The sequence below is a fragment of the Glandiceps talaboti genome, chromosome 16 (assembly GCF_964340395.1).
Source record: "Glandiceps talaboti chromosome 16, keGlaTala1.1, whole genome shotgun sequence".
NCBI classification, from domain to species: Eukaryota; Metazoa; Hemichordata; class Enteropneusta; family Spengelidae; genus Glandiceps; species Glandiceps talaboti.
The window spans coordinates 8,324,923-8,343,648 of record NC_135564.1 but is presented as its reverse complement, the minus strand read 5'-3'; positions in this window follow the sequence as shown (position 1 = coordinate 8,343,648).

Here is an 18,726-nt window from a genome sequence, read left to right as displayed (position 1 = left end):
CTTATTTTCCACTGTGTAAATGTCGTACAAAGGATGACACACGGGAAATTTCATATTTTCATTTTAATCCCAAACATACATACATTTTCTATCCTGCACAGACATCGACGAGTGTAACCTTGGTAACGATGGATGTCAGCACACATGTATTAATACCAATGGATCATTTCTATGTACGTGTAATACAGGCTATACCTTGACTAGTGACGGAATCACGTGCTCAGGTAAACAAACTCACCAATCGTATATGTTAACCTACATTCAACATAGAAAGTTCAAGAAGTTTCCCTCTCAGGTCATTCCTCCGTAACAGTACTAGTTGTGACAAACACTCACGTCCCAATACTTAGAGAGTTATACTAGTAAAAAACTTTGTTGATATGGTAACCACTCTGTTACTCTCTTACAATTTGTTTCTTATTTATTTTGCAAGTTGTGAAGAGTACTAGAATTCACGATATGGTTAAAAGCCATTCAAAGCCCATTTTTCTCTCGCTGTATACATTGGAAATATTTCATATATTTGTTTGAGGACGTATAGAACTGACGTGTACAATAAGGGAACGAGCATAATTTATGATCGAGGCGGGCTGATGACAACGTATTTTGGCTAAAAAAAACCCCAAAATTAGCAGCCATGTGCTCTCTTGAAATTTCGTTTCCATGAATGAACTAAAAAAATTGTACGTACATTTGTTACCTGCGGAAATCCGATAACTACTCCTCCCTAACTAACCCTAACAATCGACTTCAGAGTCCATAACATAGCAGTTCTATATAATTGGGTATGGGCTAGCCAATGACAAATCTTATATTGAGCTCTAGCCTATACTTAAAGATTTAGATACTTGGCTAGTAGTGTTAATTGAACGCTTATTGGTCCATATCATCATATTCTGTTGTATTTAGAATTAGCTTTATGTGAAGATCCAGGTATACCAGTCCATGGAAGTCTTGTATCAACTGAAGTCAGCTTCCCAGTGTATGAAGGACTGGAGATAGATTTTGGATGTGATACCGGTTTTGAAATGAATGGAAGCAAAACTTTAGAATGCACTCCAATTTCTGCTTGGAATGACTCCCTCCCCAGTTGCCAAGGTAATAATAACAAACTATTCCATCTTCGAAAGGGATGACAACTTCTTCCTTTAAAACCAGGCTGTACATAAATCAATTACCAAGTGTCTTGCAATGTGTGTGTGTGTGTGTGTGTGTCTGTGTGTGTGCGTGCGTACGTGCGTGTGTGTGTGTGTGTGTGTGTGTGTGTGTGTGTGTGTGTGTGTGTCTATGATAAATTCATAATGAAAATAAATAATTCAAATATTGTATAGCTTATAATGAGTTTGCTTTTAGATTCTGTCAGTTTTACTTTGCACAAAGGAAGTTTATGTCAGTGTTGTCTGTTTGGTGTATCTGTAGGCAAGTGGTGTTAATATCTGCGCCTGTCTGTTAGGATAATATGTAAAATAAAAATGCTGCATTACTTCAAATGACACCTTGTACATATCATGGAAATAGCAAGAACTGATTAGCTGTTTGTGGAAATCTATGAATATTAATGAGCCATTTGCATAAATAATGATCTTAATTAATTCGGAATATTTATATTCTTCATTTTTCTATCCTGCACAGACATCAACGAGTGTAACCATGGTAACGGTGGGTGTCAGCACACATGTATTAACACCAATGGATCATTTCTATGTTCGTGTAATACAGGCTATACCTTGACTAGTGACGGAATCACGTGCTCAGGTAAACAAACTCACTAAATCGTTCACATGTATGCATCTTAACCTACATTCAGCACAAAAGGTTCAAGAAGTTTCCTCACAGGTCATTCCACCGTAACAGTTGTTATTAACAGCCATGTGCCAATGCGTAGACATTGGTTTCTATGGTAACCACTGTGCCACTGTCGTACAATTTTGTTCTTGTTTACTCTGTAAGTTAAGGGCATTCACGTTACCCAGGTCAAGGGGGATTAACACCTAAGCTCATGTTTGCCTTGTTAACAAAAAGTTTAGGACAATGTCATTTAATTTTATTTTTTTTTGAATCTTTTCTTTGAAATAATTTTAGCTAATGGTATTAATAACACGTCGATGGTTTGTCGTCTGTACATAAGTCGTGTTGAAAAATGTTAATATCTTACACAACTTTTTTGCAATTTATTGCTTGCGTTAATCTAATGGGTATTTGATGCCTGGCCTATTTCTTTGGAAATAGATATGTTCGGATGTTCCTTTAACTTCTATAATCTTAAATTGACAATAACTGTGGTCCTATACACTTGCTTACAAATTCCACAATTACTGAAAAGACAGCTACACAGCATAACGATTACCTGTGTACGACCGTCAAAGTTAGTAAACGTTTAATAAAATTGTATAGTTATTCCATTGTATGTGACAGTTGATGTCCAGCTGTAGAGTGTCACACAGAGCTAAATAATGACTTCTACAGTTACAGTGCATTGACCCTTTAATTATACATACACAATTATTTTCAGTAATTCGTGTAATGTTAAATCATACTTCCCACAAGTCTTGACAAGTATGGATATCAACTATTCATCAACTGCTGAATTTTTTTAATTCACCTGTAAGCGTTGGACTATTCTAACCATATATTCTACCTGGAACACTTGAACACAGGTGCAAGTGTAACTAAGGTTTTCAGCCCTGTCGTCACATGACAACTTGACAACCTCCAGATACCAAAACAGGTTCGCCAAACCGTTTAGTTTGTTTTTCAATTCACTCAAAACCGTTGCTCTACATGAGCTGAAATACTTGAGCAACGGCGCAAGTGTATCTTTTTCAAACAGGCACGATGAAAACCTTATTCTAAAGAAAATCACTTGTAACAACAATGTTTAGTTACGGTATTTGAATAAGTTGAGCTCTAGCAACAGAATGATTAGCCAGTGGCTGTGTACACGAATGGATTACTTGTTTGTTTGTCGTTGTGGTTGCGGTGAAAGGTCTGCTTTGGTATCTACTCAAGTTGGCAAGTCAGTATAAACAAACAATATATCACATTCCTCCACTTGATTCCATGAGTATGCTCTTCAAGCTTGCCAATATATTAGTGACGGCGCTCTAATTATAATCATCAGGGATGTTGGAGGCGAGTCGGGGATATCCACGTCAATATGCCAGTAGATGAGGTTAAATCTGACCGATTAGAATACCAGTCCTTTAAATTATTTAACCAACACAACAGTAATGATGTAAATAAACATAGAAAATAACTAGAGAGAGAGAGAGAGAGAGAGAGAGAGAGAGAGAGAGAGAGAGAGAGAGAGAGAGAGAGAGAGAGAGAGAGAGAGAGAGAGAGAGAGAGAGAGAGAGAGAGGGGGGGAGGGGGGAGGGGGGAGGGAGGGAGAAGATGCAACATGAGTTAACATCATGTTAAAAACATACTAAAGTGGTAAAGCTTAGGTAAAATTCAGAAAAAAATGCACTGCTTAGGGATAAAAAAAAACTATTCTTAAAACGTACAGCTCTTGTTCTATTAAAATGACCTAAATAGTTCATTTAGTCGTTCTCCAATAGTTCATTTAGTCGCTGAACAAGTGATGTTTATTGTTCATTCAGTAAAAGACAACACTTTTATGCTGCCTGCGTGACGTTTACTTGATAAAAGACTACAAAAGAATGTATGTGGTATCGTAAATTCAAACACATTCCAGTAACATGGAGATGGACTACACGGGTAACGACTGTAGTACATAAACTTGTATTGATTACATAGTGACAGAGAAGGACAACAGACCAACAGTTTGAATAAACCAACTCTATTACTCCGATTTCATGTTAGTGTGCACTGGCTCTGTTTGATAAAACCACGTAGAACGCAATAAGAAACAACATACAATCCAACAAACGCAATAAGACCGCATGCAATCCATTGCGGCATTGTATAAGTGCGTAGGATTAAAGCATTCGCATTGCAACCTCTATCCTAGCAGGTCCGCAATTTTACAACCGGATTAGGTGAGGCACAGTCATGGTTCAAATCTTGCCCAAGAACTTTAGCCACTCAGAAACAAACGGCAGCAATGGGGTTCGAACATGCAACCTGTATATTCCCAGTCGGTCACTTTAACATCATGATTTTATCTGTATGAAAAGAGCAATGTCCACATTGCAGACATCAAAAACACTGGAACCCGCGTGTCTGTGTCCAGTTTCAGTTTGTTTTAATTAGACAAAGTGTAGCAAGAAACCGCGATCTTGTTATCTGAAAGTGTAGAATGTGCAGTTTCTTATCGGTATCTGCGAGGATGTATCAAGTGAACACCACCATGAATTGGTCGGTACCTCTTTGTAGTCTAAAGATAGCGATGTATCACATCAGGTATAATGCTGTGACTTCACTCACGAATTTTCGTTTTACTAAACAATTTTCCTATGTCAATGAGGTTGACATTCTTGTTATTGTTAAAGCTGTGTTGTTGAGTGGTATGGGCGGATACCCTATGTGTTCACGGGCATCTTGCTAATTGTGTACAGAGCATGTCAAGATGAACACTTATAGTTATTGACTTACTATTTGAAGTGTCATTACTTACACTTAACCAACGATAACAAGTTGATTAGCGTGAAATCATGGGTATAATGCACTTGTGAAACCTATATAACCGGATCAAATCTTTGTGTATAAATTCTTATTAGATCTTTAACTAGGCTACGATGCAAATAAACACCCTTATTGGAAAACATTGTTAGTGGTTTGATCATCTTACGTGTATTCCTAAATCTATTGATGTGAAAGTATCGGTCGGCATACATGTTAAATTTGTCTGATTACACGTTTTTCCCCGAAGTCAACAAGTTATAAATTCACAATTACATGTACCCACACACACACACATACATACATACATACATACATACATACATACATACATACATACATACATACATACATACATACATACGCACGCACACACACACGCACGCACGCACGCACACACACCAATTATGTGACATGATAGACATTTTTTGAGATGTTATCAAGGTTCACCATGGCGACAGAACAAATAGATTATGAACTCCCACAATTGTGGCAGTTTACTACATGACACGCCATGACACTCATGCACTTGTGAGAAAAGGCTATATATTGAGATACATTTTACGTATTTCTTTTTTGTAGAAGTTTCAACGACATCAGACACACCGACACAACCAGCTCCTACTTTAACAAGTGCAAACACGCAATCTCCTAAGATGACGACTAATGAGACCAAGTTAACAGTTATGCAATCGACACAGAGTTCAACAACGTCAGCCGTTCCAATAACATCACAGAGCTCAACAACGTCATCTGTTCCAATAACGTCACAGAGTTCAACAACGTCGACGTCACCTGTTCCAACAACGTCACAGAGTTCAACAACGTCATCTGTTCAAATAACATCACACAGTTCAACAACGTCGACGTCACCTATTCCAACAACGTCACAGAGTTCAACAACGTCATCTGTTCCAATAACATCACAGAGTTCAACAACGTCATCTGTTCCACTAACGTCACATAGTTCAACAACGTCGACGTCACCTGTTCCAACAACGTTACAGAGTTCAACAACGTCATCTGTTCCAATAACGTCACAGAGATCAACAACGTCGACGTCATCTGTTCCAATAACGTCACAGAGATCAACAACGTCATCTGTTCCAATAACGTCACAGAGATCAACAACGTCATCTGTTCCAATAACGTCACAGAGATCAACAACGTCATCTGTTCCAATTACATCACAGAGATCAACAACGTCATCTGTTCCAATAACGTCACATAGTTCAACAACGTCATCTGTTCCAATAACGTCACAGAGTTCAACAACGTCATCTGTTCCAATAACGTCACAGAGATCAACAACGTCAGCTGTTCCAATAACGTCACATAGTTCAACAACGTCAGCTGTTCCAATTACATCACAGAGATCAACAACGTCATCTGTTCCAATAACGTCACAGAGATCAACAACGTCATCTGTTCCAATAACGTCACATAGTTCAACAACGTCATCTGTTCCAATAACGTCACAGAGATCAACAACGTCATCTGTTCCAACAACGTCACAGAGTTTAACAACGTCAGCTGTTCCAATTACATCACAGATTTCAACAACTCCATCTGTTTCAACTAAGTCACAGAATTCAATAACGTCATCTGTTCAAATGACGTCACAGAGTTCAACACTTTCATCTGCTTCAATGTCTCAGAGTTCTACAATGTCATCTGTTCCGATATACTTACAGAGTTCAACAATGTATCGTCCAACAACGGTGACGTCATCTGTTATTATGACGGCAAACACACCATCGTCAACGGTTTCCAAGGTAACAACAGACCAGGTTACCCAAGTTACGACATCAAATGCAGCCAGTACGTCGGTTTCAACAACAACAAATACACAATGGTCAAATCTTCCTACATCGAATTCACCAACATCACCAAGTACAGAAATGTCACATTTAGAAGCACTTTCGACATCAAAACCTGTTTCATCATCAATTTTGCTGACTTCCAAGATGACAACGACACCGACTCCAAAGACATTATTTGTACCAACATCTTCAACAACTTCGAGATCACGCTTACTCGAGTCAACAATTGGGGGCGACATAACAACGTCAATACGGGAAACAACTGGCAGTATTCGATCCACACAATCACAGGGAACGGAACAAGGTACAACTGGTATTTCCAACGGGGTACCAGCTATGAAAAACCAACAGGAAGACGCGAACTCTTCTTCACAACCACTATATCTTTTAGCTCTTCTAGCCTTGATTCCGTTTATCCTCCTCATCGTGTTATTTGTTTTGAGGAAAACAAAGAAATCAAAGTTGAAGGAGTTATCCGAGAAACTTTTCAAAAGAAACAAGACACGTAAAGTGAGTCATGAAGATAAAAAGCCGAAACACGCATGGGAATAATGATAAGAAGATGGATGAATGAAATTCATTTACTGATTTACACACCTCAAACAAATATCAGGAATATAAACAGCCAGGATGATTAATTAAGACACACACACACACACACACACACACACACACACAGATATATATATATATATATATATATATATATATATATATATATATATATATATATATATATATATATATATATATATATATATATATATATATATATATATATATGTTGACTATTTATTGGTCATACCTTTCATTTTAATATCAGGCAGATTTTCTTCGAAAAATGGCAGAAAAAAATTACGTCCTAAAACCAAAACCCATATTGTAAACACGATTTGATTACAAAATTTCATGAATCACAATGCGAGATTTCAAACGCATTACGTCGTATTTAGTATACGAAATACGACAGCGGAAGCCGAGTTTTCCACAAACTATGATAGACACAAACTAAACGTTTCGTTGCGACAAATTCATATAAGCTAATGGATTGGCATTCGTTTTAATCATACTCACAGTAGGGTGGTGTTTCCGATGACTTCCATGATCTTGCAGTGTACATTTTGGTGACTTCCAGTGTTTATTTTGAGTACTGGCTGATCATATCCGCACAATAAAGACGCTGTACCACCCACTTGTGTAATAGTACGTATACCATATCTAACAAGGGTGGTTTTAGTCCATGTCAATATTTTACGAAGCCGAGAGCTCTGTTACCGCAGTAGTATATTATGTAATGTGGGGATATTTTCTGATAAAACAGTAAATTTGCATGTGAATACCATAAGAAACTGCAAATTCTACACTTTAAGATAGCTAGATGGAAAGAATACAGTTATTTGTGACATTTTGTCTAAATGAACTGAACTAAGTTAAATGTGGCACAATGCAGATATCAAATGAAGACATCATAACATTGGCGCCCACATGACTGTGTCTAGTTGCAGTACGTTTAAATAGTTTACTTAATTGATACAAAACGTAGCAAGAAATTCCAATATTGCTATCTAGAAATTTAGCATGTTCACTACATATTGGTTTCTGCGTTGTTAACGTTGTATCAAACAGCGCCAGTGAACACTAACATGAAATGGGCGGTACATATGTTTTCGATCTTAACTTCCATGTTTCTTTTATGTTGTTTAATCGGATCTGTGATGTGAATTTATTTGCAACATGAATTGAATTTCGATTTCCACGGCCATTAAATTTTAATTTAAAGCAAAAGAGACTAAATTGCTGTACTGTACGTTTTGTATAGCCTTGTATCACAATCGTCGAAATTATATATCATTCTTTGTAATGTACTGTTTGCATATTTAACCATTTATACGCAATTTATACTCGGTGTGAAATGTATTGTCATTTCTGATAGAAAATTATTTTTATATTATTTTATTGAATTATATATCATTTATTTACATGTCATATTTTTATATTCCTTTAAATACATTTACACATTATACCATATACAAGAAAAGTTATAGTCCTCGAACAGAAAATATCGATTACCCTGCTAGTAAATAGCATTTATACTACTATCATGTTATATCAGTAAATACAATTCTTTTCATTACAGATTTCGCAACCAAGACAGACATGTATATCGAATTTCAAATAGAAACAAATGAATGGCGTGGTTAAAATTTTAGAAAACACGCTGTGAACATTCAATAAACCTAGACGCATAAACTGTGTAATTGCATTTTTAAGTAGAAGGGGCACAGACTGAACTGATATGTTGCGGGCGTACTTCACGTGCTACATATTCAAAAGACACTAGTATTTCACTTACTGAAGCATACTAAGTCTTAACCACAGGTACCATTTCTAATTGTCTGAACTCTAACCGGGTATTAAGATAACTTATAAACTATCTGAAGATGCAATTTATTACACGTATAATAAAACGTTTTTTCTATGTAATCAACTGTCTTAACAATGTCAAGAGACAAGTGTAATGTTATAGAAAATACGCATCGACTTTAATATTATTTACAGTACAATAGTTTGATCGACGTTTTAAGTATTTGCACTTGAGTAAAGGTTTTATTAGCTTGGCTTATACAGCTTCAATGACACTTGATTTTAATTAGTGCATGTTTATTTTGTAATTATTATTAAGACAGTGAGAAAATGATTCGTTGCCTTATGGTCTTCATACAATCATTACAAAATTACCCACAAAGCAAACATCAAAAGTTTCAACTTAATTTTGATGGTTGTACCATACATTTTTATTGTATACAAATTCATTAATTCAAGCATAGACATTTCAAATTGTTGTTTACAAATTAATGATACCGAGCAAAACATGATAAAACCATGACAACAACTTGCTTGTCTCGTTTAGTATGTGATGAAATCTGTTTAGAGATAGACCATCGATCTTGAATCGTCGACATGAAAGAAAACGAGAGTTCGAGAATAAATATTAAACTACACAACAATATGAAGTATCCATAATAACACCTATACTTGTTTTCCATACATACAGCATAATTTTTATGTTTCAATCTGAGATTTCCTGTAAAATGCAGCTATTTACGACTTCTTTTGTGTACATTCTCACCATTTTGTTAATCACAGATCACGTTTACGTGCTTTACAGCACATGTAAGTAACCCATGTAAGGTCAGCTGTATCTCGATTATGAAGACCACAAACATACCATAAATAAATTTAAAAATCTGAATAGCCTGGTACCGTCAGGATGTGGCGCTTAATGCCAAAGGTCAAAATCTATCGGTGTTGCTTTTGCAGCAACTATTAATTGTCACCTTATCTAAGCTATTAACCTACTCTTGAAATAGCAGATTTACCTCTAACCTAAATATGTAACTCATTAGATATTACAATTCTTATTGGAATTAGTAGTAATATAAGTGGAGTCATGATGGGTGAATGGCTAGCGTGACCGGCTTGGAATCTACAGGTTGCAGGTTCGAGTCCCGTCGCTGCCTGCTGTTTGTTTCTGAGTGGCTAAAGTCCTTGGGCAAGATTTGAACCACGACTGTGCCTCAGTCAACCCAGCTGTATAACTGGGGACCTGGTAGGATGTAGGTTGCAATGTGAAGGCTTTAATCCTATGCGCTTAAATGGCTGCAATGGATTGTATGCTCCCCGGGGAGTTGAGGAAGACTAAAGGGCCGTTGTGCCATTCTGATCCGAGCCAGGGGTAATAATTGTAAAGCGCTTTGAGCACGGAGTGGGAAAGCGCTATATAAGAAACCAACATTATTATTATTATTAATAATTGTACAGTAATCAATAAAAATAATATGTTTTTCAAAGGCCAGTATAAATGAATGCTTCAGAATAATTGTAAATCTGAATGACAAAACAGATTGTATATTGGATATTCAAAATCTTTAATATTTGACAATAAAAGTGACATTAATTAACGTAAAAGATAAAGATTAACCTAGAGCAGTTGTTCAAACATTCTGAATAATTAACTAGTCTATAATCTATGAAACAAACGCGTAAAAATATGAAATAAATATTTCTATTGTTTTGGAGTGTGTTATTGAATATCATATTAATAGTCACGTTCAAAGCTGACTATTACTACTTAGCAGTTTGGGCTTATTTCTAGCCTCTTGGAAGCTGCTTTGACCAATTCATTTCTTTGGATTTTTCCAGACCTTGTGAAAGGGAAAGATTCAAAGATGAGTACATATTTGGGCATATAGAAATCGTGAACGCGGCTTCTCAGGTATTCTAGTACCTTTGTCTGTAATTCATCTGGACTTCCACTTTGTACAGATTCATCCTGACACAGACAGAGGCATAACTCGTTGCCAAATTTCTTGTCTGGAACTGGAACAACCTGTACGTACTTCAAACCTGGATAGGCCACAAGTTGGTGTTCAATCTCAGCTGGATAGATATTGGTAGCACCTTTCAGAATCATGTCACCCTTTCGTCCAAGAATCTCTAGACATCCGGTTTCATCCATTCTGCCCATATCTCCTGTGTGGTACCATCCTGTTGGAGTTTTTACTTCTTTGGTTTTCCCCTCGTCACCCCTATGCGCTTAAATGGCTGCAATGGATTGTATGCTCCCCGGGGAGTTGAGGAAGACTAAAGGGCCGTTGTGCCATTCTGATCCGATAGGGACTTCTAACACATACTTCCCCGGGGGTATTGATCTCTACAATCTTGCCATCTTTGACAATTTTTACTTCAACATTGTCTACCGGTTGACCAACATGAGATGATTGGGATTCTTCAGCTTTATCAAAGGAGCAGGAGCTGACACATATGGACTCAGTGGACGCATATGCAAGGCGAAGTATTGCCGGAAGTCTTGCTGAAACCTTTCTCAACATTTCTAATGGAAGAACATCTCCCCCAGCATTGTAAGTCGTCAATGATGACAGATCATAGCTGTCAATATTATGAATTTGTATAATGCCAAATAACTGAGCTGGCCACAAAATCATCGTCGTGGCCATTTCTTGCTGAATAGTGTCAAGAATCGTTGACACCTCCTTATTCTTAGGTACTATTAGCGTCATTTTATAGAGAGCTAAGAGTGCTTCACGAATAGGAGTTGCAGAACTTGTAAATGGATCAGTAATGACCATCTTTACGTCTTCTTTTTTGTCACCCGTTATGAGAAACACTGAATCTGCATTGGCCTTTGCTCCTTCAATGAGAGCTCGGTGAGATATGGCAACGGCCTCTGGATAGCCTGTACTACCCGATGTAAAGGCAATGTAGCAAATATCATCTGGGTCTATGTCGTCAGGAGACATAGATCTAGAAGTCCCTACACCTTCAGTCATCAGAGATTTTAAATCAGTTGTCAATGATTCCTCTTTTGTAGAAGAAAACATGAGTACATGGTGAAGAAAAGGAAACTTATCTAAATGGAAGTTTATTCTATTGTCATGTTTCACGTCAGGGCATATCTCCAGCAGTGTACTATACTGATCCGGACCTACAATCAGAGCACTGCATTCGACTTTGTTCATTATGTAGCAAAACTGTTCTCTAGTGACTTTCAATGGAATGAAGGCAGGTATAAAACCAACTCGAATCGCAGCCATATTACTGATGAGGTATTCATAACTCTCATCAAACCATAAACCAATGCGATCACCTTGTTGTAGAGACAGCGTTTTCAACCCAGCAGACATTGCCGATACATCGCTCATCAACTTACTGTAAGATATCCTCGTGTTATCCTCGCAAAATACGATAGCTTCATGGTCAGGATACACGTTCAGGTGTTCATCAAATACTTGACCAAAGGTACGACCACAAAAAGTAGCTTTACCCGATTTGTGAAAATAGCTCTTGGTCAATCGTCTCGTTACGTATGCCATTGTCTCAGTGTGAAGACCTGGATAAAAAACATGAGTGTATTTACAGATAAAATCATGTAGGCGTGATGTGTCACTCATCCAACATAGCATTTGTTACACACCCTCTGACATCTAATGCAATAGAAAAAATTGCATAGGTGCCGTGCGCAGTGGGGATATAGAATTAATCAAGTGCAAATGTTGATTATCAGTTTAAAAAAACAATTGCAGCCATTAAATAATCAAGTCCATGACATTGTGTAATATTTTTATTAGAAACCTGTTGTTACTGCACTGTGAAGGAATGGCAATGCATCGCTGATCAATGTGATTGGGCTAAGGATCCTGCTGTGTTTGTTGGGTCTCTGTTATTGTTAGTCTAGAGTCGAAATACGTATGTCTTTGTGTAAGAAACGTAATGTCCCATGAGTGAAACATCAATCAAACATCATTTTAGCTGTAATGTCCCATGAGTGAAACACCATTTTAGCTGTAATGTCCCATGAGTGAAACACCAATAAGCCAACATCGTTTTAGCTGTAATGTCCCGTGAATGAAACATCAAGCCAACATCATTTTAGCTGCAATGTCCCGTGAGTGAACATCAAGCCAACATCATTTCAGCTGAACTTTGTTTGATGTGGAAACTTTTATTAGGTCAGGGTTTATTTCACCTCACGTAGATGTCTGACATTATATACATACATTGTATACGTTAGCCTTTTTCAGTTATTCTATAAAGTGACCTTGAAGCGTTCGAAAGTCCTAAAACTGCACTCATGCAATCTTGTCTACTTGTTCACATAAAAATGCTTGAATATACGAATTTTATCATATTCTTGATGTTCAGAAGGTCATTCTTTATTTTAAATAGTTGAACTACGTGGTTATATAATTGACTTGGGGATGTAGGCTCATAGCCATAAAACACTAGTGATACTGTAGACTTTTAGCTATACAAAGAAAGGATCAAACACAATCTTTAGTCGTACATAATAATCAGATTAAATATTGAAAGATATTGATATCTGGATTGGTTATATTAACCTAGTTGTTGAGTCAAATTGCAAAGTTGATTGACAAGCTGTACAGGGTTATTTGATGTCACAAATCTCATACCACTAGAAGCAGCTGTCTATGAGAGACTGATAAGAAATGAACTATGACACATGGAGTAAGGTAGCACTACTCATTCTCAAGTGGTATTAATAGCATGCAGTTATAGATGTGACGAAGTGTGTAAATAAAAGCTTATGGTGTGTGTTGGACTACGGTATAACATTTAATTATGGGGTTGGAAGTGGAGATGGAGAGATGTTGGCCACCATGTTTTAGTCAAATGTCATGATGAAAATTTCTTCTCAAACTACTGTTGGTTGATTATGACAACGTACATGCGCGGTTATAGACGTGACGAAGTGCGTAAATGAAAGCTTGTGGTGTGTATGAGATTATGATATAACACTCGTTTGGTAGTTTGGTTGGAAGTGGGGATGGCAAGGTGTTGGCCTTCATTTTTTTAGTGAAACATCGTGATGAAATTACTTGTCGGTTGATTGATTGTGACAACGTGCTCCATTCGTCCATGCCTCTGTGTGTGTGTGTGTGTGTGTGTGTGTGTGTGTGTGTGCGCGCGCGTGTATGTGTATTTATGTTTGTGTGTGCATCCACAATACGTTGTTTCTGTGACATTCAATATCAAATACATATAAACCATTTTGTTTCGTGACATGTGCAAATTTGTCCAGTGTTGTGTGCTGGAGATGACAAAACTTGCGGCACTGCCGTGAAATATATAAGCTCGTCTATGCAAGATGTATTTGGACAGTGCCTCATGCATTCCATACATGGAATTCATCTATGCATGTTGCATTTGGACAATGTTTGAATTATTGCATGAAATGATTCTTTGCCATGCATGGTCTTCATACAATCATTTCAAAATACAAAATGGAAAGCAAACATCAACAGTTTCTACTTAATTAACTTACTGTTGTATCATACATTATTATTGTATACAAATGTAGAAATTCATAAATAATTAGCACAGACGTTTAAAATCATTGATTATAAATCAAAGATAACACACAGACAAGACATTGTAAAAAGTATAACATCAACTTACTGGTCACGTTTATTACAATTAAATCACTTAAAAGAGTCTCGTAAATTGATCTCGTTATCATCGACATGAAAGTAAACGTGATTTCGGGGATAACCATTCAACAACAGAACAATATAAAGTATCCATAATTATTATTATTATTATTATTATTATTTTAATTCTTAAAGAACGCACTACACATACGTCTCAGTGCATTGTACACAACAAAGTAAAACACAAAAACAAAAAACACACATAATTAATGTTCATGAAACAAAGGGAATTAAAATGCAGTCAATACTGATAAAAAGGAGATAACACCGGGTTACATGCAATAATTGAATATTTGTATATGTACGTGTAACAGGAGATTATTTTTACATTGTTATCATACAAGTGTTACATGTATGTATCTGAAATATGGAATACCTTACTTTTACTTTAATATACAGCAAAAAGACATTTATTATACAACTGAAATTATAATTGCGTTCAGTTTCAATGATCGAGCATGTTTGATAAAATCCATATTCAAGCAAATAACAACCACAACATCTTAGATGAGTGATATCATTTCATTTAGTGTAAGTAGTAAATTGAACTGGACATTTAAAGTGAATGCAATTATTACTTCCGCTGTAATAAAATGCACCTTACTCGAGCTCTTCACCAGAAATTGTATCGTTGTATGAGACATACATGCACACACATACACAGGACCCAAAGGCTAGTTTTGTATATATACTATAACCAAATATTGCTTCGAAGTTACAAGTAAAATTTCTTTGAATTAATAATTTCACGGTTGTTTCGACAAATTCTGTGTAATTGGTCCCAAGTGGGAAGATTGCAAGAAATATACCTATACCAAATATATGTATAATACGAAATATGTCAAATGGGCAGCTCAGTATAAGACTTGAAAAAAAACCTACCGCTCTCCACAAACACGAGATACATAATATAAAATTAACTTTGTTGGTGCTCTTGGGTTTGACCTATCACCTTTAAATTTAAATTCGTGTATATTTTTCAAGCCTTCACACCACTTCAGGTTCTCTTCATTATTTTAGTTTAATAACTCAATTGTAGGTCGACCTTTGTTAAAATTACAAGGATGTAAACTGTATTTAAATCACAGTTTGCAAATTTGGCATTACTATTCAGATGATAACTCTTGACTGTAACAGTCGTGTGACATGTTGCCATTGTTACGGACATCAAACTATTTGTTATTGCTGAGCCATTCATAAACTTAAGTTAGCTTGCGAAAGGTTGCTCTGTTAAAGCAATGACGAATGCATCAACAGTGCTGTGCAATTATTGAGGGTTGTATACTCGCTGAAAGGTTCGTCTTTATGGACGCTGATAATACTCATCACTGAGGCAGGAGCGACAAATGTAAAGAGCGCCCACAACGGCGAATATTTCAATACTCACAACACCTGATAAGAGGATGTTTGATGCCACTGAAGTTGTTGTATCTATAACTCACAAACATGATACGAACTACGTGAAGACAACCCCACATACCATTGACAACCATTGTCCGAAGAATTGACCACAACCACCTCGTCAATGAAGGGGTTGTGCTCTTCAGGAAATGAATACTTTAAAGGGCCTTGGGGTTGCATGATTTGATTTTTTAAGACTGTGAAAAATAGTTCCTTCTCATACAGGTTTGGTAAGCCAACTTGCACTGAAGACATTAGTTTCTGAAACAGCTTTAAGGCATTGATAACGGTGTAGACTGATAAAGGATTGTTGAAGGCTATCCTAGCTTTATGGCCGCCCCTAACAGTCGTTTCTTGATCGAAGACCTGGCAAAGTTTGTTTAGTGGGTCATCTTTTACTTGTGTCATGTCAAAACGAACATCTACGGCTGTTTTGATACCGTCATCATGACGTACAACGCTTTCCAGACTGGTCTGGGTTTCTTGCGTGTCAATGACCACTCGCGAAAAGTGAAACAGCACTCTAGACTTACTGTTGACGTTCGCGATATCACAATAATCGATGTCTGAGATTTTCAATAAATTTATAATCTTCAGAAATGGTTCAATGTCGTTCTCTTTGAATCCGATATTCATGACATGTATTTGTTTAATTCGACTCACGATCGCAGAAGATAAAGTATCTAAAATGTAAACGTACGGTGTATCTAAGTAGTGGACATTATTGACAGCGACAAGGCTTTTGATTATGGCCAAAATAATAGTGGGGAAGTCAGTATGCAACCAACCTGATATTGACACATCTGTTATGCTCTCTTTGTAGTTGGTTTTCTCAACTACACACGCCAAACCTACAAGGTTGTCCTCACTAGAAGTTAACAAACTGTTTTCCCCAAACCAAATATCCTGTATTTCTCTTTCGCGATAGGAATCGGATAATTTCCTCGCTAAGTCGATCGAGCATCCTGATACAGAAAGACATTCCAGCGGTAGACATATAGAATGATTACGAAATGCGTTATCCAAATTCTTGTCGTATGGTGGAAACGTTACAACGGAATTGTGAAATTCGTCAAACATTGGCATCAATTTTGTCTCGCTGTTATTTCTAGACAGAGCTGACATGAAAACTAACATTTGATGTCGGGCAGGAACACGAGTTATCTCTTTGTACTGGCTACCTCGTTCTGTTTCTGATAACCCACTGATGTATTCACCAGCGAGTTCATCTTGAATAGCCTTGTGAGGAAACTCAAAGAGTGTTATAACTTCTGACCCTTCAACCTCGCCTAGGCCTAATTCTTTACTTAAAATCCCCATTTGGAAGAACATGTCATTTTCCTCAAACGTGCTTGACAACATAGCATTTATATCACTAACACTGTACTGCGTTTTCCCTGTCATCAATCCTTGGAATGCTAATTCCCTGATTTTGCTAATCATATCATCGAATGCGCTGTCTGCAAATTTATCTCTAATGCTCGTCTCGTAGAATCTTCTACAAACACATTTCCTCATTTTGATCAAGACTTGGCAAAAATCTAAAAACTCGCTCTTTAACAGAACCTCTCTAGCTAATTTGTCTTCCCATAGAAAACAAAGATACATACAAATTAGCGGGTTTCTGGTTAGATCTCTCACCCTACCCTTATCTCTGTGAATGAACGACAACAAATCAGTAGCATCAAACACTGACGGTTTGCTTTCAAAATACGCGTTGATGAATTCGTCTGCTGCTTTTGGCGGGAAACCAACGTTACTGATTTCCCTGTCAAATATTCTATCCGACTGATCCTTATCAAATAGTGATATCCACTGACAAACTCTGGAGGTTGTAAGTACTGTGGAGTTCTTAAAAATATGACCTCTAATAAGGCTGACAATTTCATCTTTGATGTCAGGGTAAAGCTCATCAAGAGCATCAATGATCCACAAGATATCAGCAGTGTGATTTCTTAGGAATTGCCACAATTGGTCTAAATTTACAGCTTTCGAGATTAATGCTTGTTGTCTTAAAGCCATCTTCAAACTGCCTTTGAATTTCCTGACATCAATGATAAAGACTGCCTTAAAACGCTTTGTGTAATCTTTACCCGTTCTCCAATCATGGGCTATTTTTCTACACAGCGTTGTCTTGCCGATACCGGCCTCTCCTTCCACTAATATACGCGTTGGCACGTGAGTATCATCATCAAATAGTAAGGGAGAAAATATCTTCTCAAGGACTATATCAGGTGGACTTCTTATCGCAGACAACCTAAAAGAAAAAGAAAGAATTGACATTGATCAAAACAGGTTATCAGCCAGCCAGCCAGCCAGCCAGCCATCTATCCAGACAGACAGACAGACAGACAGACAGACAGACAGACAGACAGACAGACAGACAGACAGACAGACAGACAGACAGACAGACAGAGAAGAGAAGAGAGAGAGAAAGTGGAACAGAGAGGAGTGGATATATATAATAAATGATAAAGAGCAGAGACACTTTACATATACTGAGTTGATATATATATATATATATGGTTGTCTGAAGATCGCTCGATTTGTGAAACTCTGAGTAACGACTTATTAGATCCTTTTGAATTAAGTCTAGATGCAAGTATGTATAACATATTCTTTATAACATTGCTAACATTGTGCACATGTACAATATTCAAATTATCCGATACCTTTGATGTTCTAGCTAATAATAAGTAATAAGTAATAAGTAATATAAGTAATAATAATAACTAATGGTGGAATCATAAAGTTTATCACGTGACGCCAGACACCATCTCGTGAATCGCTTTGAACCTAAATATCACTCACATGTTCGCGTCTAGTCCCCTTAACCTATTTCGGCTTTGTCTGTCCATCAATTGAAGTGAGCAAAACGTTCTACCGAG